The sequence below is a fragment of the Lathamus discolor genome, chromosome 3 (assembly GCF_037157495.1).
Source record: "Lathamus discolor isolate bLatDis1 chromosome 3, bLatDis1.hap1, whole genome shotgun sequence".
Classification (NCBI taxonomy): domain Eukaryota; kingdom Metazoa; phylum Chordata; class Aves; order Psittaciformes; family Psittacidae; genus Lathamus; species Lathamus discolor.
This window is the reverse complement of record NC_088886.1, coordinates 24,377,946-24,403,938: the sequence shown is the minus strand read 5'-3', so window position 1 is coordinate 24,403,938 and position 25,993 is coordinate 24,377,946. Positions and strand designations below refer to the sequence as shown.

General features: G+C 37.2%; 1 protein-coding gene across 5 annotated transcripts in view; it reads left to right on the top strand.

Annotated features, from left to right (window-relative positions):
* RABGAP1L (RAB GTPase activating protein 1 like) overlaps positions 1-25,993 on the top strand; it is a 242,839-nt gene that overhangs the window by 84,454 nt on the left and 132,392 nt on the right. The gene's annotated exons all lie outside the window — the stretch shown is intronic.

Below are 25,993 nucleotides of genomic sequence, written 5' to 3'. Positions count from 1 at the left end.
TAATTGCAGCTGCCTATGTACAATGACTTCAATCTTTCATTCTCTTGATCCTGTTAAATTAGTACACAGTATCAATGTAGTGTCCTTTAGGGTGTACTAAAGCTTTTCCTTTATTGGCTACACAAATAATCCTAATGCAGATATGATAATTGCGCACAGCAGTGTGCTTCACTGCTTAGAAAATTAAAACTAACTCTTTTCTTCGGGAAGTTTAAATAGCTTACTGTTGTAGCTGTCGATCTGTTGTGTGAACCTAGCTTGCACATACAGGTTTTTTTTAAGAGAAAACATAAGCTGTGGTCTGTGCCTAATGTTTTCGTAGCACATGGAATAGGTCAATGCTACAGGATTAAAGAATTACTTTCACAGAACTAACTTCCATGCAGTTGTTGAATAGCTGTTTCTTAGAAAGTGTTCTTGGAGGAGATGAACTAGGCAGTTCAGTGTTAAATACAGGCAAAAAGCTTCAGTATTTCCTTTTGTACTGAACTGATTTTCAGGTCCACTGATGAAATCTTTTTTTATTTTGCAAGGGTGCAGATTAGGTTTGTGTAATAAATTGTCAGGGGTTCAGATGCATGTCAATCAATAAAATATTAAAATTATTATTTTGAACCAAATGTAATTTTCTTAGATGGTTATTGGCATTTAGAAAGGCCCAATTATTGATTATTGGTGCTTTTTAACACTGCACTATTATTACTTCTTTCACCAAAATGCATATGTAAAGACTGTGCCTATTACTTTTTGTAGTGGAAGCTAACCACGGTTGCACGCCTGCTTGTGGTTTGACTCTAGATCTCCCTTAATTATGTATCCTTTGTTCTGTTGAGGTGGTTCTGAACCCCTGTACATTTTTTAAAGCTGTAAGAAAGTTGAAACAATGGAATAAAGTAGTATTATGTATATCAAAACCAGTGCTGACGTTAGCTCCCTGATGTTATGCTCTGTTCTTTGTGAAAGTTCCTTTGGGTTAGGACTCAAGAGTGAACAATTTAAAACCCAAACCTCAACGCTGCTTACTTGCCGTCTTAAACATTTATAATACTGGTTTCTAGAATTGCACAGTCTTTAAAGCAGATTTAAATGCGACTTGCAACATTCTTCTAGCTGAGCTGAGATGTTGCTGACAATTAGCCTTGATAGGTACTATGGAAAAATTAGTAGTATTCTTTGCATGTATCTCGTAATGCTCCATGTCTACAGAAATGTGTCTGCTGCCTTCTTTTGAAAAGTTGCTGTTTATTTTGGAAGGCTCTTTTTGGTTGACTGCTGCTATATAAGGTTGTGTAACCTCGTCTCTTCTTAAAACATGACTTGGGGTCATTTTGTTTTGTCATTATTTTGTCATTGTTTCCTGCTTAGTAGGTCCTCAGAGTACAAGACCTGGGCAAGGAACAATGAAACATACAGTCTTTCACAACTCACAGGGCTGATTTCATACCAACAAAGTAATTTTATATCTGTACTCCAGAGCTGTCCACTTACTATTGCTTCTGTTTTTTTATTGGCATTCCTGATAACAAGTTTTTATGTGATCTCCTGAAATTCAAGAAAAGGTCTAGAACATGCTTGAAATTGAACTAGCCTTTTATTAAACACAGTGTGGAGGTGGTAGATGCATTATTAGCGTGGTACTGTAACTACGCATATGTAGAAATACACAAGCTAACTCATTCGTATCAGTAGTGCCTTAGTTGAACCCTGCTTGTATAACCTCAGCAAATGGAGCTGATGTACAGCATCTTGAAGCTTTATTGCCTGCAAACGGTAGATCAGAAAGAGAGCTTCACTTCAGAGGCTGCAGCACAAGGTTTACTCACCAGCCCACCAGCTTCTTACCCTGAAGGGGCAGAGTTAGCAATACATTTCTCTCTGTCATCGCTGTGAACTTCTAGAGTTGTCAGGTGGAACTGAAAACTTCCTCAGGCTGTAGGAGGGAGAGAATATCGTAGGAGTCCAATATCCTAGAAACAAATCATAGGATCCTAGGTTCTTCACCCTTTTGTTTGTTAAACATTGGCTGAATGTAGTTGGTACAAGAACACTAATACACTTATCTGGACCCTGAGTTTCAGTTGCTGTAAAGTCACATTTTTACCTGTTATTTGTAAATCTGAGTCTCATTGTCTCCTGGAGTTTGTCAAGTCAAACATCCTCAGCAGACCTAAATACTGCATTTCTTCTTGGTGTTTACCAGATGACAGGATTTGACCTGGTGAACAGTCCCATGAATTTTTAAATTTAGCATGTTTCATTTTTTGGAAGTGTTCCAAACTCATGATTTAAGCTTTTATTTGAGGGAGATTTGTTACTGTTTTACTATTGCAGTCTGAGGATTCCAGCTGGTGCTAAATTCTCTTCCAAAATTACAAGGCTGGACATATTAATGGATTAAAAAAGTCCAGTAGAAATTCCAGTCACCCAATCTGTCACTTTTGATTTTCATTCTGTTATTATATAAAGTCTCATGTTCTTATATGAAAATCTGATTAAAGAATGAGAGTTTTAAAGCTGGCATCTGGAGTACACATCCCACTTTTGTATGCCTGAATATCTTTATGATTTGTGAGATGCCTAGTAAATAGGTGACCAGATACTAGATAAAGAAATTGACATGAAAAAAAATCATTGTTGATAATATGGGTAATAGTAAAGTCTCTCTTTACTGATACTTTACTATATCTTTGTATGGATACATTGAGGAAGTTGCTAAAACTCTTAAGTTCCTTAAAGAAAAAAAGCTGTGAGAAGAAAACATATGTAAAATATTAAATAAAAAGGTTAACTAAAGTAAATAAATAAAAAGATGCCTACTAGGTAAACAAATATTTATATCTGTTGATCTATGTATAAAGCTCCTTTGTGCGGGTAGATTATGTTGTGCTGTTACATTTCTCTTGAATACTTCCACTTGTAGTGTAACAGTGGCTACATCAAGGTCAGTTGCCTTATCCTTTTTGGAGCTCCATGTCCTCAGCCTAAGGAAAAGTCAAAAAAAAAAACGTGTGATGGCAGCAAAAGTGCTACCAGGAAAGTAATCTTCACCAAATCCTATGTGATTCCTTATTTTCTGGAATGGCTAAATTAATTTCTCCTTAAAATACTGTTCTTTAAAGGGAAATAAAACTGTAATAATGAAAAGCACAATGCTGTCTTTTAAAAGTTGTTGTGGTTTAAACCCAGTCAGCCATAAATCACGCAGCCTCTCTCTCTCCCCCCTCTTCTTGCCCTCCTCCTGCTCCCGGAGGGATGGGGAGGAGAATCAAAAAGAATGCAACTCCCACGGGTTGAGATAAGAACAGTTTAGTAACTAAGGTATAACACAAATCACTGCTGCTACCACCAATAATAATAATGATAAAGGAAATAACAAGGGAAGAGAATACAACACGTCACCACCGGCCGACTGATAACTCGCCCCACCCTGCCCGACCGAGCACCAACCAATACCTCCTCTAACCCTGCAGTCAACTCGCCCTTCCGGGTAACTCTCAGTTACTTCCCAGGCATGGCGTGCTGTGGTATGGAATACCTCTTTGGCTAGCTTGGGTCAGGTGTCCTGTCTCTGCTTCCTCCCGGCTTTCCCTCCTCCCTGGCAGAGCATGAGACTCACAAAGTCCTATGGCCAGTCTAAGCATTTGAGCAGTAACTAAAAACATTGGTGTTATCAGCTCTGTTCCCGGGCTGAAAGTCAAAAACACAGCGTTGCACCAGGTACTAAGAAAAAGAAAAAAATGACTGCTACTGCTGAACCCAGGACAAAAGTTTACTTATCGTTTTATAGTAAGATATTCTTCCCCCTTCCTGTCATTTCTGCTTAAGAATCCATTTTATAATTGTACTTGGTAAAGTGTAAGGTATCATGCTGGGTTTAGTTTTGTGCAGAATCTTTGTGCTTCCTCTACTGAAAAGTTTGGAGTGTTTTGCTTTCATAGATAGTTTATGAAGACCTATTAAAAATAGCATATATGTTCTTTTTACTGTTAATTTTAATTCATTTGTGTTTGACATCTGTACATCCATAAGCACACTTAAGTTTTCACACTCAGCAAAACTAACAAGGTGTAATTTTTTGGGGGTAAAATAACTAATCAGTCAGTATTAGAAATTGACTGTTGAGAAAGATGTATCAGTGTAATGATTAGTTATTTAATTAGTTGTTTCATCTTGCTCATGAAAAACTAAGTTTATAAACAAAAGATAGCAGTAATAAGATATTGAATTGATGGGAAATGCATCAGACTAAATACTCTCTCACAGTTGGTTCTCGACATGCACCTATTTTATCTTTCCGTATTACAGGTGTAGCCAAATATATTGATTTTTTTTTTAATATCTTTATTCAAGTGTTGGTGTTTGAATGCTGAGGATCTGTATCTCTCAATTCAAGCTGCTGCTCTTGGTGGAAATATCCCTTTAACAGACCTCAGACTCAGTTGCAGTGTGCCTAGCAACATGATGGTCCTGGAGCTGACTTTGCCAGGGAGCAGTGCCAGAGATTGATGAGGCCAACATTGCTGTGGGGGAAGAATGTCAGTGAAGGTGGCAGTAGCCTCCCCAGCCATCCTCCAGGATCAGCTAATTTGCAGATCTTTCAGTTTTATTGTCAGTGTCACCAAAAGGATAAGATTAAGCTTTTGACTTCATCCCTGCCCCCTTTTACCTTTTGTCTCTCTTTAGGCTGTTTCAGGGATGGACTGGTGCATCATTCTACTGAAGAACTGAATTAGGTTGGGTTCTTTTAATTAAAATATGTTATGTATCAAACCCAAACATTACTTTGTTAACTAGCTGCTGAATAATTTTTAGGCCTTTCCAAAAATGAAAGCATTGCTGAGGTAATGTTTTCCTGTCACTTGCAGCACTGCCTGGAATACTGCTTAAAGATAGTATTTTCCAAAGACTATATGATTTTTCCTAAAGCAGATAAGAAGTTCAAGTAAAATCTGATATTCTTCCTCTCTGCTTCCATTTAACATAGACATGTTTAATTTTTTTTAAAAGCATCTACTGAATTTATACATGGATCTCTGCTGTCATTAAGCATTTTTAATTGTTAACAGAAGTCTATGGCGTTATTGTAGATTAGTGGGGTGAAACCAATTTAGAAGAATATTAAAGATTAGATTCCTACTTGCAGGTTTTTCTAGTCATTCTGATGTGTAGTGACTTCTTTCTTGATCTAATATTAAGAAAGTCCTGTGAGGTCCATGAGCTTTAAGTGCTAAAGGAACAGTATATGAATGGGGAAGAAGCTGTAATGGCTCTGTGCCCCAGCACAGCCTTAAGAAAATACTGAACCCACCTCACTTTTACATCCATAATTTTTGTGGACTTTTCCTTTGTCCAAGTACTGTGAAAGGTAGGATGAATATAAAGAACTGTAGTGCTTTCAGCTGCACTGACAGGAGACTAGGAAAAGCAATTTCAGGCAGTAAAAATGCCTGGAGATCTTCAGGATTTTATCACAGCCTTACGCTGACTGCTGCCAACCTTCTCTTGAGGAGAATGTGACAGCAGTGCTGAAGGCTTTTCATTTTAATCACCATGTGACTTGGTCTGAACAAAGAAAAGGTGATTTGGATCAAAATGAAACTTTTGTTAGAGCAGTGATTACCAGGAAAGAGAGTTTCACTTTTCATGTTCATCCCTGCCTCTGAGCTTGCAATCTAAATTTTAAAACCAGCAGTATTAGAAACAATGGCAAAACACGGAGGTTTTGAGACGGGGAAGCTCAGAGATGTCCGTGTTAATCACGTGAGGGCATTTCTGCATCTTGATAGCATTGCTTTTTGTTTGTTTTCATTAAATGAAAAAGATGGCTGTTTTTTCATTCTTCTGTAAGTGATCTGAATAAGCAACAATTCTTTTTATCATGGAAGAAGTCCATTTGATGAGACATTTAAATGAAAAATAGGATAGTGGTTTGCGAAAGCATTGTAGTGTCCCCCAGAGAACAGGTATTGCTTGTGGAACGTGTATGACATTCAGTTTCATGCACTTCAGACAGGAAAGTCTGTAGCAGAAATGCCTACACAAAGGGAGGGTTTCTAGTCATTTTATGGTCTCTCCAGTGTTATGTATGCTTGTGCATGTACTATTTTAAAATTGTTCTGTGACATTGAAATTTAGAATTGTAAATGGACAAATGATATTTTCCATGATCAGGCAAATTTGTTCTGACCTAGGAAAGATATTTGCTGAACCCACAGGTATTTAGTGTTTATTAAAGTGACTTTAGCATATAGGTTCTCATTAGCTGTTCTATTGTGGAGGAACAAGTATAGGAATGGTGTATCGAGGCAGAAAAGCTGACCGTTCTCAAGTGGATATCTGTTGCATGATATTATTACATCAACTGAGCCCAGATGAGGTTGTGGCTTCGGGGGGGTGAAACACTGAGAGCTAGTGACCTTTATTTACTTACTTAAGTAGTTTACCTTAATGGCACTACATTATCTCTGTGGTTGCATTTGTATTTAAATACAGGTTTTCAAATACAAAACACTGTGTCACTTTGGAAGATACATATACCCCTGTTACCTGCTGAGCTTCATCTAGGCTGCTCTCAGTACCATGTGCCATTTAAACCTCTGATTCATGTTCGCTGACTAAGCTGGTGGTGGTTTGAATTGTTACTGTGCAGCCGCAGAATAAAACATACCTCACTTCCTCTTACCTTGGTTGCTTCAGGTCAGCCTGGCAGTTTAGCACAGACCCGTTTTCGGCAGTGGGTAAGGCTGTACAAGAGCAAACACTGGTGTGGCTGTAGTATGTTCATGTACTCTGCTTATACTTTTACTACATGGAGTTAATCCTCCACAAAAGAGGTGGTATAGACAGCTGAAGGCAATAATGCTGTAAACTGCTTCAACAAGGTTTTTGCACAGCTTTGTTTATTAGGGTTTTTAATAGTAAGGAAATTTGATGCAATTAAAAATAGAGAGATTTATATACTACAAGCAATGAATTGTTACTAGGTTAAGAGCAGTTTTGCATCTATGCCCTCAATAGGTGAACAAGATCTTCAGAAGATAATTTTATTATGATCAGGCAGATTTTTGACACTACAGTTTTTATAGTGAGTTTTAGAGCAACTGTATGTACATAAAGGTTTGAAACAGTTGTAAAGTGGCAAGGTTTCAGTGGCAGCTATTTCTTAATTTCAAGGGCTTTGGGGCTAGAGTTGGATTAGTTTACTAGGTGTGTAGTAAAATTGCCAAAGCCAAAACAGGCTTTAAACGAAAGGCTTTTATCCAGACTTTCTCTGTAATATTTGCTACTTAATATTGTTCAGGCTATGTCTCATGTTGGCTTATGAAGATGACAGATAGAAAAACAAGAAATCTAATAAATATAAGCATAACTACATGCTATCATAATTTAGTTAAAGATTTTTCATTTTTCAACTCAGGACTTTCAGAGACCATATTTTCTGTGATGTCTTACCTTGGGAAATAGCTGAACTATTTTCTTTTGCTGGCTATGCTTTACTTGATCTCTGACTTTTGGGTTTTTTTTAAGTTAAATTTTGAGTTTGAATTTTTAATTAAGTGTTGCTGTTATGTAGATGCGTTCTTCACTTGACTCATGTCATGTATAAACCTTTATGAGAATAATAGAAAAATCATGTCCTTGAAGGGAACTACATCTAGTCTCAAATCTACTTAGGCTACATTTCACTGTGTCTAAAAGAAGCTGTTGCTGTACCTTGTTTAATAGATTTTAGGTGTCTTAGCAACAAGCCTGCCTGACCAATGACAAGCTCTCCAGCCTCTTCTGTTAGGCTGAGATGTTACTTGCCAATGATTTTATTTGTAAACATTGCTAACTGAAGAAACTCTGTTTTGATGGTGAATCAGTATTTTGGATGGGATTTATAGAGATACTTAATCTACTGTATTTCCTTTGATTCTCATGGCAGTATATGAGGGTTCTTGCTTATGTGCAGCTGAAAGCTTTGTCCATGTTATCCTACCCTTGTGCATTTTCAGCTCCTCCTGGTTTATCCTGGCTTGAGAAGTTTTTTTCTGGGGAAAAGTATGTCTGTGATGGTTGGTCATTGATACAATTGTACTTTGATGATCATCTTATTTTATGAATTTCACTGCATTAGTCATGCCTGTATGTTAAAAATAAAAATTATAGCAAAGTGCTCTTGTAATAATGGTATTGATTTTGTTGAAAAATAAATCTATAGCAAGACAAAAATTTTTTACCTTGATAAAAAGAGATTTGAAATGTGATATATGTGAGGAATACCTGTTGATTATTTATTTTGGGAAAGATTTGGATTTCAAGTGACAGATTAAATTCAAGAGACTAAATATAACTAATCTGAAGAAAAGCAGCTCTTAGTTTTCATACAGTAACAAGATGAATTGTATCTGTTTCCTGTCAGGAAGAAGATTTTGGCTTACTCTAAGTCACTTTATGGAAATGGTAGTTGAATGAGCCACGGCTTACCAAAAAGTAGTTAGACGTTATTAATTATAAAAGTAATAAACTGCTAGAAATCATTGTTACCAACACCATGGTATGCCCGGGCCTTGAACGCCAAAGGTAACTGGTCCATGGTAGCGCAGCTGGAAGGAGTTCTGAGGAATGACAAAGGAACTCCTTCTCTAAGGGAGAGTGTAAGTTTCTAGGATTTTCCAGCCTAGGAGAGATTAACGTGCAGGGGTGTATGAGAAGTCTGTAAGGTCATGAACATCACAGGGGAGAAGTGGGTATCATTAATCATTGTTTCTCCTGCAGTGTAAAAAAAATAAATAAATAAAATTAAGGTAGCACTATGAAAACAGGCTGTATGTAGTGAATTCTGCAGTACATAGGCAGAAGACACTCTGGATATCAGAAGCTGCCATGGGTTAAAAATCTAGAGAAATTCTAAGAGAAATAGTGCATTAAATGCTGTCATCATGCTTCTGGTTTGGGAGTCCATATGCCACAGATTGCCAGAGGCTGACAGGCTACAATGGGAGAATTGTCATAGTATGTTTGTCCTATACTTACACTTGTCCTTAGGCATCTGTTACTAGCTGCTGTTGCAGACTGTATTGATGCTAGAGGAACGAGGGGCTGACCTAAAGTGTCTGCTCTTACCTTCCTTCTCTGTTGCATTGGTACATCTTTATTACTTTTCATGTACTAACCCTGGATATTTCTTTTCATATTTGGACTGTCAGGAAAAGAATGCACAATATACTTCAGCTGTTTGGGTTTTTCTGAATAAAATTGTGAGTGAAAAATGAGCGTCTGTGGCTGTGCATCTTTGTGTGTGTGTGAGAGGTGGCTGTGAGAGTAGAAGTGTCAGTATGATCAACTGTCTCTATCTTTCCTTGCTACTGAAGCAAAATACCTTCTGGCAGAGTACCAAAAAAGCAGTCGTGAAGGGGACTGTATTGCTAGTCCTGATACCAAGTATTAAGGGATAAACTTTGACTTTTTTTTCAGTAATCCTAGTACTTAAGAGCTGAAATATTTCATTATAGGCAGTCCATAGCAAAAAGGTCTTCCTAACCTTATCTAAATACCAAGGTTTTTTTAAATAAAAAGTGATACTGCAAAAGTAGGGGTGCCTACGCTACACAGGCTAAGTCGGGTACCCCTCCCAAGCTGCAGCTGGTTCATCAATGGTCCAGTAAGTCCTCTAATTCATCATGCCATGAGAAAACATGTGGTATCGTACCAATAGGATAAAAGATATGGAGGTGGCTAACCTTGTAAAAGCTGCAATGCTGTATTCCAGGAGGGACTAAATCCTTGAAAGATTTCTCTGATGGCCTCTTGTGGCTGATGACATAGTTAGCAGTTCCCAACAACTAACTGGTATTTTCTGAAGTATTTCTACAATCAACAAAGCTAACAGTGAAGCTAACTACCAAGTCCCAGAGTGAACGAGTCAAGTATCTTAATGAGCCATGGTAAGAATCGAGCATGGCCATGCTGTTCCAGTCCTATTCAACAGCATGTTAGGGTTTTCTGAAATAGTTATCCATTGAGAAGTAAAATCAGAATTCAAACTAGATCTCCCTATAACTATGATTATAATGCGATACATTTATAGAACTGGAGACTGCATGTACTTTGTCAATTTATCTCCAAAGCTATATATTTTCATTAATTTTTAATAGAGGAAAGCTTTTCCATCTTGCTTCTTTTATTTTCAAGTTAGATCAGTTAACACTGGTTTGCCCCTAATAATATTTTCTCATTTTCTTTTAAATCAGCATCAATAGGTATGTTCTGTGAACAAAATATGCTCTTTAAGGTTCATTCTGGTTCTTTCATTACTAGTGGCTTGTGCCTTGTGTGTAAGTGGCTAAATCATTAAGTGATTTGTTTTCTTGTGTTGTAGTTCCGTAGACTACTGCCTCTTCAGGCTAGCTTGAGTCCTCTTCCTCTTGTGCAGGGCTTCCAGATGTGGAAAAGGTGGAAAAACATTAGGCAGAACTGTATCTTTGGAGGTCCATGTTTAAATTACTGTTACAAATTTAAGTGAATTTGCAGATCAGCAGGACCATGGATATTTTATTTTTTCTTCCTTATAGAGTAATTATTATTTGAAAAACAATGCACTTGTACAGAAAATTTCTGGTGGGTGGTTGGTTTATACTGTAGGGGGGTTTGGTTTGTTTTGTTTTGTGTTTTTTTTTCTCTCATTCTTGTTACTGATAGTTCAAAATACTGAAAAATGAAGCATAGGCTTCATTTAGGCTTCATGCCCCTTACCATGGGCTGAGGAGACGTTTCTAACATTCCTCCGAACAATGTTCGCAGTCAAGAAGTCATTAAAACTTTACAGTATTTTAACCAAAAAGCATGTTTGTAGCTTCTAAATGTGGTAGTTTGTTAGTATGTGCATTCCGATCCAACCCTTCATCCCAGCTGCAAGCAGAATTTCCATGGACTTCTGGGAAACCTTGGAATTCTAAGGAAGTTTGGCTCAGTTTTCTATATTCAGCCTAGCAATGATGTGGAAAGCCTAAACTTCTGATTTTTCGTCAAGTACACAGTATGACTCATGAGAATCCCTGTTAACAGTAGAAGAGAATGAAGCAGAAGCATTACTAATGAAGACAGAAGTCTCACATGAAACAAGTGTGCATCTGTGTTTATGTGCTGAACAGAACACAATATGTTAACGTATGTTCAAAAAATCACGTTTCTCTTCTCTCTTAAGAAATATTCCTGAAAAAGCATAGACCATGAAAGAGAAAAGGGAGAAAATGCTTAGCTCCAGTTTGCTTCATTGCACTTCATGTTCTTGGTCTATTTTGTGAATAAGCAAATTGACAGGCAGGATTTAAAAGCAGTATAATTTTTCCATGTTTGTAAAAACGCTATTTGTAATACTATTATGTGATATTATTTCACATTATTAAAAGACATTAAAAGATTGTTGTGGTGATCACATGACAGTTTAAAAAGTATGACTCTAGGATATTGTTGGAACTTCTTTATCTGAAGTTTATTTTAGAACTTCTGTATCTGAGCTTCAAGCGTTTGGCTAAATTTTATTATAGTTTCTTCGCCAAGCCCACCCCTCTCCCCAGTTGCATTGCTCTTATTTTTTATTTTAATTTAGCAGCATATTGGCCATTTTTCCATTCAGTAAAATGTGACCATATAAATATAAAAGGCATTAATATTCCACGACCAAATTTGGGATTAAGAATGAATCAAGATGATTTTGTGAATTTAGTATTTTGTGCCAATGGCTTTGTGTGCTACGTTAATACTATTGCAATACTATATGGTAACTATTACAGTCTCTTAGAAGTTGAAGATGCATAGCAAAGTCCTGGCTCTGAACCCTAATAAAAATGTGTATCTATAATACTTATAGTAATTTTAGTTTTAACACTTAGAAAAAATTAGCATTAAATTTAGACCCAGTTGTTTACTTCTTATAATAGATCGGTAGTTTTGCTAATCAGCTTGACTGTAAACTCATTTTTAACAGTGATAGAAAAGATGAGGGTTTTTTTATTTTCATTTTGGTCTCTTGTTTTGAAAGACTCGAATCTTGCAAATATGTAGTTATAGGCTGTAAAATGGGCAGCTTTCATTTCATACTCATATCGTCATCGATTATAAAAATTGGAGTTAAAATTATGTTTAGGAAAAGACGTGAATCCATTCAAGGCCTTTTTGACTTGACATTCTGCAGTACTGGTTCTGAAGATTTCAAATATAAAACTCATCCAGAACTCATATAATTAATGCCTGAAGTCATGACTCTTTTAGACTGCGTGTACTTATGAGTTACATTCCGTTGGAGAACACTTGAGTGCTTGAGCACATACACTAAATTTCATACCAGCAAGGCAGAAACTACATGTGTTATGGTTCAAACATATTTTGGTGCCATGATACGTAATTGTAAATAGGCCTTCATGCTCTTCCTGGATCAGAACATTTGCCTGAAGGCACTGTAAGGCTGCTGCAATTTTTTTGTTTGAGCAAAGTATTCTGTGTAGGGTTGTTGTTGAGCTTATATAAAATCTGAGCTGCTCCTCAGCTGAGGTTGAAGGAGGACGTCCTTCCTCCCCACCTTGTCACATGCAGAGATACCATCTGGGTGTATGGGATGAACTCCAGATCAGACTTGGAACTAATCCAGTAAATGTTACAGAAACCTTGAAGCAAACAGAACAAAATATAGTCAACTGAAACATTTCATCAAAAGTGAGGCATTCAATGCCATAAATTTTTTTTAAAATGTGCATTATACTGCAAAAATACTAATTTCCTTCAGTGTGGGAAGTTTTGCAAAGGTGTAAGTTTGAAGTGTTTTAAGAATGTTTTGCCTGAAACCTTATGCCTTATTTTTGACAGTGTTCCTTCTTGTGTTGTTATCAAACATTGGCTTCTGGAGCAGTGGTGATTTACACTTCTGATTAGTTAATTTATTTCTCTCAGTAGTACTGAATGCGAAAGAAAAGAAGCTTACGGCCATCCTTACCTTTACTGCGTTTGATTTCTGTATTTTTTATTCTATAAAACATCATTTTCTTAGACCTGTGAAGAGGAAGATTACTTAGAAAAGCAAGAAACATTTTTCTATTCCTTTTTTTTTTTTTTTTAATGGTTTTAACAGCTACTTTTTCTTGTGGTTACACGTCAGTATTTATTTATTTAAAAAAACCCTGATTTTCCAAATTTGTTCTGTTGTGTTCTCAGTCTCTAAATTTATATTTTTTATATTACCTAAACTTCAAGTAATATTATTTGAATCCTGACACCAGGTATAGATTCCTGCAATATATTCTGCTTAAAACCAAACAAACCCCTAACTTATTAAGATATGACCAAGAGCTGATCAGATGAATTCTAACTAATTTTACACTCATTGATCATCCTTTTGTTGGTGTCTCTGAGGTTCCTTTTTTTTCTGGCTGATCAATAAACTCACCCTTCTCTGTTTCTAATATGCTGTGTCCAAAACTATTTGAGATCTCCACTTGAGATCTTTCTTTAAGTTTAAAGATCATACCTGCTTTGAGTTAGAGGGAGCCACAGCATTCTGAATGGCAACTCTCAGGCTCCACCCAGCCACCAATCACTGTTTCTTTGTCATATGCTCCATCTTCCAGACCTCAGTATTATACGGCAGATATCCACAGGGTAAGATCTTTAAATTTAAAAGTCATTCTCAAATGGCTAGTTGAGAGGCAGTTAAAAATCAAGAATAGCTAGGACTTTCTGAAGCAAAAATTCTATCTCAAGGCCTTTAGAACTTTGCATATTGTGTTCTTTTTTGAAGTGTTATAGATAGAATGGCACTTGGAAACCTGGGTATTTAAAGTTAAGTTCCTAAACATTCATTCGAGGCTCCTAAGTAGACCTGGCCTGATTTTTCAGGATTTCTGAGCAACCCAAAACCCCAGTTAAATAGTGCAACAATTGTGAATTTGTTTCTAAAACAAGTAAATAATCTCCACAGGTAGTCTGTGAATTTACGGAGATTTGAAATTTGTTAATATTCTTCTAACTCATATCACATGGTGATTTTTATTTTTTTTTTTCCAAGTTAGGGATTATAGATATTTACCCTAGATTTTTTTTTCCCAGTTGTTTAGTTGTCTTCCTGCCATTAATGGTTATACCACTGACAGAAATACTTCCGTGAGTTAAATTTAATGGATCCATCAACATCATTGATTGTTTTCATTCCTTCTATTTTTCATTAATTTATGTAGTTTTAATTCTGTTTATTTTGTCAGTCTTCCCTTTCTCTGATTCTCTTTTTTTCCATGTAGTTTCAGTGAAGTACTTTCAGGCTTTTCTAACAAGCAGTGCTCTGCACTGTACTGAGAGCATTGTGAATGAGAGCAGCAAGACTGGAGAACAATACTAGGATGGTTTGGGTTGGAAGGGATCTTAAAGATACCCAGTTCCAACCACCTTGCCAAGGGCAGACACACCTTCCGCTAGACCATGTTGCTCAAAGCCCCTCCAGCCTGGCCTTGAACACTGCCAGGAATGGAGCATCCACAGCTTCTCTGGGCAGCCTGTGCCAGTGCCTTGCCACCCTCAGTATAAAGAGGAAGAGCTGTTCTAAGAGGGGATTGAAACTAACTGGACAGTTTGAATTCTTTTCAAAGCCAGGTATAGGTGGTTCCTTCTGACTGATGAAGGAAGCACCTCACACATAGCTGTTGGGATACTGTGACCTTGCATTTTATATCTAGTGCTTGTTTAGAATTCGGTTGAGATCAGAAAGGAGCAGAAAATTTAAGTAAGCTTTCTGAATATGGATTAGAGTTACAATAGCATGTTTTCAGTTTAAATTTGGAACTGGAATTGTCCAGGGCATGAACAATTAATACTTAATAGAGAGCAGTTGCAAACAAAGTTTTTGTTGATCAAAATGGATTCGGAGTTGTTGAAGGGAGATTTTAACTGGGAAACTGACTGAAAAAAAGTTTGACAGTGTGTGGAAAAGTGAAATCAAATGAAACAATGACTTGCTTCAGTTTGTTTTTCCATTGCTTTCACAGTGGGTAGCATCCATTCCGTGCTTACTGGAGAGCTTGATATTGCTGGCCTGTGTTTCAGTTAAGTTTATTTTTCAATTGGGCTGCTCTCTTAAACTCAGCAGTCACACTTCTGTCCAGTGTCCAGGATGGGTGATAGTATGGGTGACTTACGCTGTTGTTCATCTAGTATATGTGAGGTTGGTTTAAAATACTGCTAGGTGGTAGCAGGTGAGTAAGACTAAATACAATTTCTGCTCTGCTGGAGCCCGCTGTGTTTGGGGTTTTTTTTTGTCTCTTTCCATCATCCAGTAGAGGATTATTTTTTTTTACTTCTTGCTAATGCCAGTTTGAAGTGAGTTTATGCTACTCAGAGAGAGTTGGTGTTTTGCAGTGTAGTTTTCACATGGAACAACGAGGAACAGAAACTTCTGAATTAATTGCTTCAAAAGTGGGAATTAGTCCTTTGCACTGAACTAGGAATGGTGTGATGTAGGTAGGAATGAGGGGTTGCTTATACAGCGAATTCTGGTGGTTTTTTGTTTTTTGGGGTTTTTTTTTAATTTTGTATACTTGATGTAGTAATGTGAATAAAATGGGATTTAGATAGTATTTACTAGTATTATTTACTATTTGGAGGGTCATCATGCTTCAGAATGCACCTCTGATTTTTGCATAAAGCAGAAAAGCATTCAGCAATTGCTTTTGTTACAGCCAGTATTCTGAAATCTGGCAGATGCTGTATCCTTTTGCAAAGGTAACTGTACACACTGTCTGTACTGAGTTTCATTCTGTTATCATTATATAAGAAATATTGTACCATGAAAAGTTATGAATGTTTTAATACCAACCTTGCCACAATAAGACAGTATGAATAACACTCAAGTTATATGGACAGAGCATTAAAATTCTAGTAAGAGTCTAGGCTGTTAGCACAGAAAACCATATGCACAGGAAATAATGGTTCTCCATTTCTGGCTCTCTAAAACCTGAGTAAAATGGCAGGATAATTCTTACAGTTAAGTGGATGTGACTATGTGTGAAGTCTTAAATCACCTGTTAATAGGATTGTTGTAGCATTACTTATGGGAAGGTATACAAATGATAAATTGTCCTGGTAGTGTGTTTATGGACAATGGGGTTGGGATGCATTTTTAACAGTGTAAATGAAGGTACCGTTTTGAAGTGCTGTTCTTTGTACTGTAAGACGTGATGCTAGTGAGCTGAGAAAAGATGGTATTATTGAAGGCAGAAGAGAGGGCGCAGGCACAGCCTGAGTAGTCTGATAATTCCTTGTGTTATCTAAGCCTGGTTTCGTTGTTCCACTAAGGGAAAATATCTGGTAGATCATAGGTCTGCAGGAGACTGAGAGATTGTTTGGCTGATCTTGTTTCCTGTGTTGCACTTGTGATGTACTTGTCTATTGGCAAATGATGGAGACTGCTGAGCTGTGCTGGGTGCTCTGCTCTTGTTTGCTTGAAGGGCGAGTATGAGGATGATGATGGCTATACAGGGCTGTCCTTTGTCTGAGGTGATTGTTTAGTTTGGCCAAGAAAATACAAGAAAAAGCTTGCAGAGCAGGCATCAGTTGGGATGAGAGCAAGCTACTGCTAAGAAGCCAAAGGGGACATAGAGGCTGTGCACTTAGTGAAACCAAAGAAGGTTAATATTTTTAAGGAGGAGCAGGAAAATAAAATTTATCAATTCCGATGTATCTTAATTTTATGAATTTTCATTAATAATTGTTTAAACTTGAGTTTTTCGCAGAAATTGGCATACAGTTTACACCTTGAGAGTGTCAGTACATTCTGAAATGTCTGTTGTCTTAATTTCTTGTTATAAATATTCTACATTGCTAGTGTACCATGTAGCAGTGAATTCTCTTTGCCGCTGTAATTTTCATCAGTGTAGGTGCTAGTTGGCAGAAGCAAATTAGAGAAGGTTCTTCTGAATGCCACTGTCTAAAAAAAAGATAACATTCATTCTAGTTAATGATGGTCATATTCAGTGCGTGTGCTTATTGCAAAGAGATTTAACAAGTTAAGTGCAAATGACACCTGTCTGCTTTAAGAAAGGTTTTAGCATAAAATGTTCCATATCCAGTGACAATGTATAATGTTCTGTATGCTAAATTGGTATGTAGTGTAGTCATTTGTCTTAATTATAGTCAGTCATTTTCTTCTTACAAGTGACATACTAATATAGTTTGCTTTTTAATTTTTATGCTGTACAGAGTCCTTTAGTGTCTAACACATTATATATATACACATATACAATTTAATGTTACAACTCTTGCAGGTATCTTAATAGTTATTAACATCATATTTCCCATTTATGTTAAAAACTATTTTCCTAACTAAGTTGTATTTTGTGTTACAATAAAAAAAGTAAAATCCAAGAGTAATGATGATTTAGAACTCAGTACTCAATCTAGATTGTGCTAAGAATGCTGACATTAAAACAAGGGCATATGAGTCAGAGCTTCAGTTAGGATTGTACTACTTGTATGGAGCCAATTAAAATGGGGCAGAAGACCCATTGCCAGGCTGTTTCAGACAGGTCTGGGAAGAGCAGTACTCCCTTTGTTGTCCCTGCCTACCTCCCACCCTCCATCTTGCCCTGCCCTCTTCATCATCCTGGCTGCCCTGAAACGGCTCAGTTTTAAGTGAGGTTATGCTACTCAGAGAGAGTTGGTGTTTTGCAGTGTAATTTTCACATGGAACAACAAGGACTGGAAACTTTTGAATTAATTGCTTCAAAAGTGGGAATTAGTTCTTTGTACTGAACTAGGAATGGTGTGATGTAGGTAGGAATGAGGGGTTGCTTATACAGCAAATTCTGGTGGGTTTTGGGGTTTTTTTTCCTTTTAAGTTTTGTGTACTTGATGTAGTAATGTGAATAAGATGGGGTTTAGATAGTATTTACTAATGTCATTAGTAATCTTAATGTTATTTACTCATTTTATTACTGATAAGGAGGATATTTCAGTAAGCCTGCTTGATAGACAAGAAATAGACTTCATATAGCAAGCAAATGGGTTTTGAGGCTATTCCCTAAAACGGAACGATTTTCAGTAGTTCCATAAAACCAGACAAATTATGTTATGAGATTATATAGCAAATTACAAAATGGTGTCCTTTGGTTACTGTATAAGGTAAGGGTAAGGGTTATCCTGAACTTTTGCAGATGTATATATGTGTATATATATATATATATATAAAATCTTTAAATAATAATGTATTGAGTCAAGTAGTATTTTCTGTTTTGAAAAATTTCAGATAACTTTTTCAGTTGTCTAAGCATAGGCTCGTATTTTATTGGTCATTAATCTGCTCAGTGACAGTGCTCAACATGGTCTGTAGCTTTGCTGTTCAAACTTTGATGTATATGTTCAGTTCCAACCATTTGTTCTGTTTTCTGTGAAAGATAAATTGAGTTACATCTCTCAGTCATTGCATATTTAGACTCTGCTGTTTGGATATATATGATATGGTTCCCAGGATGTACAGGTACTGATAAATGTAATTAACTTGCTTTGTACAACTTCCTTACCAGCCCAGGCGCTTTCCTTACTCTGTTCCTTAATTTGAGGTTTAGATTTTCCGAGACGTTTATTTGCTGAGAGAAGGTACAGGTAGACATTCTTGAAACTTAAAAGTTTGTAAACCTCCAAGCAGACATGTCAGTTTAAAAAAAGGGGGGGTGGGGGGGGATGGGGGAAGGTTTCAGGTGAGAGTTAAGATAAAAAGGTACCTTTGGTTTTGTTTCTTTGCTCTTCCAAAAATACCTTTCTCCTTTTCTTTGTTGTTGTGAAGAATTAATCCAGCCCACTTGCCTGCGCCATCTCTGGGGTGGAGGTGGGAAGTCTGTCCTGGTAGGATTTACTAATGCTGCTCACAGTCCTTTGAACAGAGCTATTTGCTGTTTCTGCTATTGGCTATTTAGAAAAAAATGGTTTTGATTTGCAGGACTTAGAAGCATTCTCACTGCTGAAAAATATTGGGGAGAAAAGAAAGATAAATTTATTTACACATCCATTTCAGTAGGAGCAGACTCTGAACATGTTACTTGGTGCATCTGCATGCCAAATTAATTCTGGATATGATTATATTATTAAAACAGAGGAATTGGAATTCATAAGGTCTCAGCATTTAAAGAACACTTTCGCTTCTAAGGCCTCAATAAATTCTGTATTTTTTGAGTTTAAAATGAATAGTTACTTGATTTTTGTAAACATTTCTGCGTAAGATTAAACATACAGTGATGGAGGACCTTGCTGATAGTAACAGGGATGCTGTCTCGTTCAGGAGAAATCATCAGTCATTATTTTTGTCTCTTTAGTTGCAACAATTCCTAAATAATGACTGAAAAAGAGCAGAAGAACTTTGTATGTAGCTATTAATAAGCCCTTTTATTTCACAAAATCCATTCTTAACTAAAATCAGAGCAGAAATATAAACAGATTATCTACTGTCTGCACTTTATTTGTGTCTGTTGGTCTCTGTTAATGTCAAAGAGATGTATGTTGTGGTATTAACAGGTCTGACATGGATTACTTACAAATGCATTCTCTTTGTTCTGATTCCCATCTCCTGGGCCTGAGCAGTGATATAATTACTGCTCTTTCTCCTTGAAGAAAAAGAACCTTGAAGAAAAGAAGCCTTCAAGCTGTTTATTTTACAGTCTGGCTTTCTGCTGCATGATGTTATTTTCATGCATTTCAACTTGATTTAAAATGCCTTTTTTGTAATTTGTATTTCACTTCTTTCTCTTAAAAACAAAATATTATTTGTATGTTTGATACATATAATTTCTTTAAGACTTTCTGTGTTGGATTTGGAGATACTGATTTATATTTATCTAAATGTAGGGTTGAAATACAGCATACTGTACATGCCATTGTCTTTTAATTGTAGGGAGTGCTGAGAAATTTTTAGTTCTTAAAAAATCAGGTTCTTATTCTTGTAATGTGACCAGTTATGTAATACAATTCTTTGTGGGTGTGGGTTTGAATGGAATATGGCACAGCAAGTGGTGATGTGTAATCTGCCTTTTGAGGAATATGTATTGTACTTCTAAAATACCCGCTGACAGTGGCTGCCAAAATTAGTAAAAATTGAGAGTAAGAAGATACTCAAAACAAGAATATAAAATCTTACTTGCCGCAGATTAGTAAAAGAGGGTCAATTAAAATCTTAATATGGTGGAGACAGTCATATATCTTTCCCCCCATTTTTAAGATTCTGTCTGCTCTTGATTTATATCCCTGATCCTATATATCTTGATTTATATCATGAGGGCATTCTAACAATATTCAGAAGGCTAAATGGTCTCAGAGATTTATTTATATTTTTAAGTTAAGATATAATTTCTAAAACAGAAACTCCATGGTTTCTGATGCTACCTTCAAAGGTGTATTCAAAGTGAATAATTTCCGTGAGAATGCTGCAGTACTTTGAAAATACTTTTGTGGAAGGAGAATCCAGATGTTGGTAGCCCTAGAGAAAGTGTAGAAGGATGCAGTGCTGCTGGTGCATCATGCTTCACTGTGAGTAAAATGCAACTTCTACTGTTTTGGTTAAAAGTTTCAGCATTGCTTTTTCTGTTATTTTTTTCTCCAATAAAATCAAGGCAGTTTTGCACCAGGAGCTAAGTAGTAATGCCTCAAACCAGGATGGCTGAAGAATGGCAGAGCTCTGGCTTCTCTCTAGTGCCTCCCCTTTTTTTCTTGGCCTTCACAACTGCAAATCAGGTTTTGTTTTCCAGTGTGAAATTCAAAGTATCATTGTTTAAATATTGTGTTAGAAACTAAAAGTAGCATAAAACCCCCTTTAAAATGTAATTGTACATCGTAATGAACTACTAAAAGCTGCTTGATACTACGTGTCATCAGTCTCTAATTACCGAAGTTCAAAGGTGATTTTCGAGATGATTGAAGGCATTTGAAGCTTTTCAAGTCCATGCCACTTCTCAGCTCTCCTCCCACTATTCTATTTGTTCATTCTCCTTTGGTTGCCTTAGTGTGTGTGAGTCAGGGAGAGATGAAAAGAAATAATTACCAAAGCAGAAGAACACAGAATGAACAAATGAGGTATTTTTAAAAATATTGTCAAGATTTGAGCACTCCTTTAGCTTTCCAGAACAACGGAAGGTTGCATTATATCTTGACTGAACAGTGTGCAAATTACACAATGCTAACAATATTCCTAAAGAGCATTTCTTGATCCTCTTCAAAATGTGTAAAAGACAGAAGCCTTTTATATCAAACCACATTATTTTTCTATCTTTTGGGATCTTTGCTCCTTCTTTCTATTCTTCACCTTTTAAACTTGTGTTAATAGATTCTTTATGAAGATTTTGATTTAGCTGAAGGGGCCCTAAAAGGATGCTGGGAAGTGACTCTTCATTAGGTACTGTGGTGACAGGACAAGGGATAACGGGTTCAAACTTAAACAGAAGTTTAAGTTGATGGTGAGGCACTGGAACGGGTTGCCCAAGGAAGTTGTGAATGCTCCATCCCTGGCGGTGTTCAAGGCCAGGTTGGACAGAGCTTTGCGCAACATGTGTGTGAGTGTGAGGTGCCCGTGGCAGGGGGGTTGGAACTAGATGATCTTAAGGTCCTTTCCAACCCTAACTATTCTATGATTCTATGATCCTGAATAGTTTTTCATGGTAATATATTGATTTTTTTTTTCCCTCCATTGGAGGAGCTCTCCATACTTTATCAATCATTTCACCTCTTGTGATGATAGTCTGCCTTCTTTGAATGTTTGAGGAAGAGCTTATAGAGAACTCCCTTTGAATGCTCTCTGGGGAGGATGTGGAAGAATTGGATTAAATTTGTCCTTGGTTTAAAAGGGATTTGAATAGATGTTTCTCATGTCTCAAGGTCCAAGCTTTGAGGTAAACAACAGATATGAGATGTGTGTGCTCTGCCACTCTTGGTATGGCCTGCCATTGTGCATGAAAAAAAGTTTAAGGTTTGTTTGGCCAGAAAAAGGCAGCCTGAATGTGACTCTTGAAACCTCATCAGTTCGGACCTTTCCTGGAAAAGGAAATTTGCAGCAGATGTTTTTACCTCTAGGCTGCTTTTGTGTGTTAGTCCCTGACAGTTTACTCTCTTTTTCTCCCTTGTATGACTAGTTAACTCTGCTTTAGTTTTTGAAGTGTTTGATACAATCCATGTGTCAGTTTCTGCTGGGCTGCATCTCCTTACAGTTGACAGTAGGCAACTTTTTTCCCCCTCTTCTTTCCAGTGGGCTGTTCTCCTGCCTTTTCTCACTTTCCATGTCTACAGTTGGCCTATCTATACTGGTCAGGAAACAGGGGGGGGACGTTGAGAAGGTGTGTGGCTTTTTTTGTGTAACTCTCTTTAAACAGTTCAGTGATGAGGATGGTTTCGGTGCTGGACACTTTTTATCTAAGGCCTCTAGAAAGGCTTGTCTTCTGTTTAACTCAGAATTTAGGTTTAGCTAAGGGAAAGAAGCCTGCTTATGAAATGTATTATAAGTAAAAGTGAAAGCTTTTAATAATTATGATCTAGTAAAATAATTACTAGATTAATAATCTTTCGTTTCTTTTTGGCAAATATTCCAAGTTTTCATGACTGATACTAACTCTGCAATGCAAGAGACTGAAAGTGATGACAAAAAAATAAAAGGGTGTTTTGGTTTTTTGTATTCCCAATGGATACCGCATAATAATAAATGACACTATGTCAATTTATATTTAAATTATCACTAATTGTGTTTCCATCTCATAAAAGCAAGTATTTTAATGACCACTTGCATCTGCTATTGAAGTGTTTTGTAGTGCTGAATCATTTCAGTATATTGCTTCTGTTTCCGTTTTATGGAGTTTGTTTGTGTTTAACTGACAGCTCTAACCTAGAGATGTGTTTGAAAGTTGCTGTTCTCAGATTGATTGATGTGTAAATATCCTATGATACTTTCTACACAAATGTGTGAAGTTTTATTTAGGATAGAGCTGTATAAGTAGGGAAGAATGAAATCTGTGTTAAGTTAGTATAATTACAGAATCAGTGGAGGGGTTTAAAAATAGGTAGTCTCAGATGGTATTTGACAAAGGTAATTAAAGCATGAAGAGTAATGATAAAAACCTTTTGTTCTGCTGCTCTCCTGTAATGCTTCAGGCTTAATGTTTTAAAATCAAAACACTAGTTTCAGGCCTGGAAACCTCACTGTGATGGAAACTACTTGTCTGGTACAGAAATGGAAAAAAAATTCTTAGTCTCCTCTAAATATATACATTAATAAATAAATACACTATTTCAAAGGTACCTGTTTGTGAGCCTAGTATGCTTAACCATTCATAGCAATGTTGCTTTTTTGGAACATGTACTGTGTCCAAAGTGAGTGTGTTAATGAAAAGTGAGCTTTTAATAGCTGCTCATGTATATAGTTTTAACATTAGCAGCAAGTAAGTACGAAGGGAATGTTATGCTTGTTTCTGTATCTCACTACATGGATGTTCTTGTGTGAAAGTATTGGTAACCAGCTGTTGCCATGAAGGTCTGCAAGTGGTACTGTAAGCAGATACATCCTGCTCGATGTGTTAGGCAGGGCATTGCTAGCACATGATGGGAGGTGATCCTTCCCCTGCTCAGCCATGGTGAGGTATGGTGCCCAGTGCTGGGCTCCCAGGGCAGGAGAGGCATGGACATGTAGAAAGGAGTCCAGCACAGGGCCACAAAGATGAATAACGTCTTGGAGCATCCATCATCCAAGGAGAGGTTGAGAGCTGGGACTATTTAGTCTGGAGAAGAGAAGGCTCAGGGAGATCTTAAATGCGTATGAATACCTGTTGACAGGGCTGTGAAGGAGATGGAGACAGATGCAGTGTTAACCGGTGACTGGAGAAAGGCAATGGGCACAAACTGAAATACAGGATCTGCTGTATAATGATAAGAAAAAACTTTTTACCGTGAGTGTTGTGAAACACTGGAGCAGGCTGCCCACAGAGGCTGCTGAATCTCCATCCCTGGAGATACTCAGGGTGAATGTGGGTCTGAGCAACCTGCTGTAGCTGCCCCTGCTCTGAGCAGGGGGTTGTACTAGACAATCTCCAGAGGTCCCTCCAGCCTCAACATCTCTGTGATTGTTTTAGTCAGAGAACTCCAGAATTGCAGGAGAATTTGGCTGTATTTTCTGTACAGATAATTTATTTTTTCTTTTTAAGTGATGTTGATTATACCTCAAGTTTTCCATGGACTGGGAGGATTTCTTTGTGTGGAGAAGAAACCTCTTCTGTTTTGTTTTGGGTTATTTATTTATTTTCTTTTTCAGGCAGGTAGATTTATCTTTGCAGGGATGAGATGAAAGTTTTACAAGGGATGCTTTTATCCAATTTGGCAGTCTGAACATATAATTGAGACAACATCATTGGTAGAGTCACTTATGAGAAACTAAAATTCTGTTAGCTGCCTAGAGAGAGGGAATGAATGTTCCTGTTTCACTGGCTCTGCTGCTGAGGTGAATTCCCATGTGAAACAAAAGTGGATATTTGAAGTGTCAAGAGTGTGCAAGTTAACAGTACGTGGGTTAAAGTACATTAGAGATTACCTTGTCAGAAAGATTACCTTGTAAAAGGTAAATGTGAATATTTGCTGTCTCCTCCTACTGACTTGCTCTGTACATACCAAAGTGACTACTGCTTGCTAGGTACCTCACTCCAGTCGCAAACGAAGCTCCTTTGTGTGGAGGTAGGCTTTGTGTATGCTCATGCAATGGAAATATAAAAGCTTTGGAAGATCATGTCAGGATAAAAAAACACATTGATCACCAGATGCCATCCTTCTGAACCAAACAGCTGAACTGGGACAGATTCTCACCACAGCAGGTGGCCTTCAGCCAGAGTTACGAGCCCAGTTCCTGAGTGTGATCTTCATTTACCAATTTCTTCTGCCCTTCTCCAAGCCTTCTTGGAAAACTCTAATCCTTATAGGAGAGATCCTAAGTAGAAACAGAGACAGCAGAGACAGGACAAGTTACATCGTAGGTCTGAAGGGTCCATGCAGGAGGCAGAGCCCCAGATGGGGAAAGGATGTATACAGGTCATACAGCCAAGCCTTTTTCTCAGAGTAGGACATTTGGTGTCACTAAATCAAGACATCTGCAACTTGGTTTAGCAAAGTCTTACAGAACCCCAAGGGGGGCAGTTCTGAATCCACTCTGGATAACCTGTTATGCTGGTGCACTGCTTTCCTAGTGTCCCATCAATGCACAGGTTGAGTGTACATTTGTAGAACACATCTCAAAGAAATACAGCTAGGGGTAAGTAAGCTTTCATTATTCCTACATCTCTTTCATGAAGATGAGTGGCAGCACTGTTAGTGTAACCACAACCAAGCAGTTGTTAGCGTGAATAGCTCGTGTTTTGGCAATTCACTGTGACTTACCTGGCACTTAAGTCCCCACATGGACAGGTCTGAAGTTCCCAAGATCATTCTGCACCTGCTGGATTTTATAGGTAGTGGAAGTATGTATTTTCTTTAGAATTAGATTCCAAAAAGCTGGAAGACTGCAAGCTAAGTGGAGCTTCTTGTGCATTGTCACAGAATGATGAAATTTGCACGAATTTTTAGAAAAATATTCGAAACAATTTTGCTTAATTTGATGGCGGGACACATAAGTAGGTTTAAGCAATGCTGGGAATACTTATGTACAGGCTATAAAATTACTCAGCTTTTGAAAGATCTTGATGCAGTAAACAAAACAAGGTTATCACATTGTGTTACTTTTTTCTGAACGAAAAGGCTCTAGGCAGTTATGGTTTATGTCAAACCATTTTTTGTATAAAAATACTGTTATAAAGGAAATACCAGTATACCAGTACAATCTATGGGCTAACTGCAGAGAAAAGTTCCTGATTTAAATTGCTTTGAGACTGTGTAAGTATAGAAAATAGAGATTCACAGAAAAATGTAGGCATCTGTCTGCATCTTCCCTGTAACCTCCCTCTTGATAGAGACTGCAATTAGCTTACAC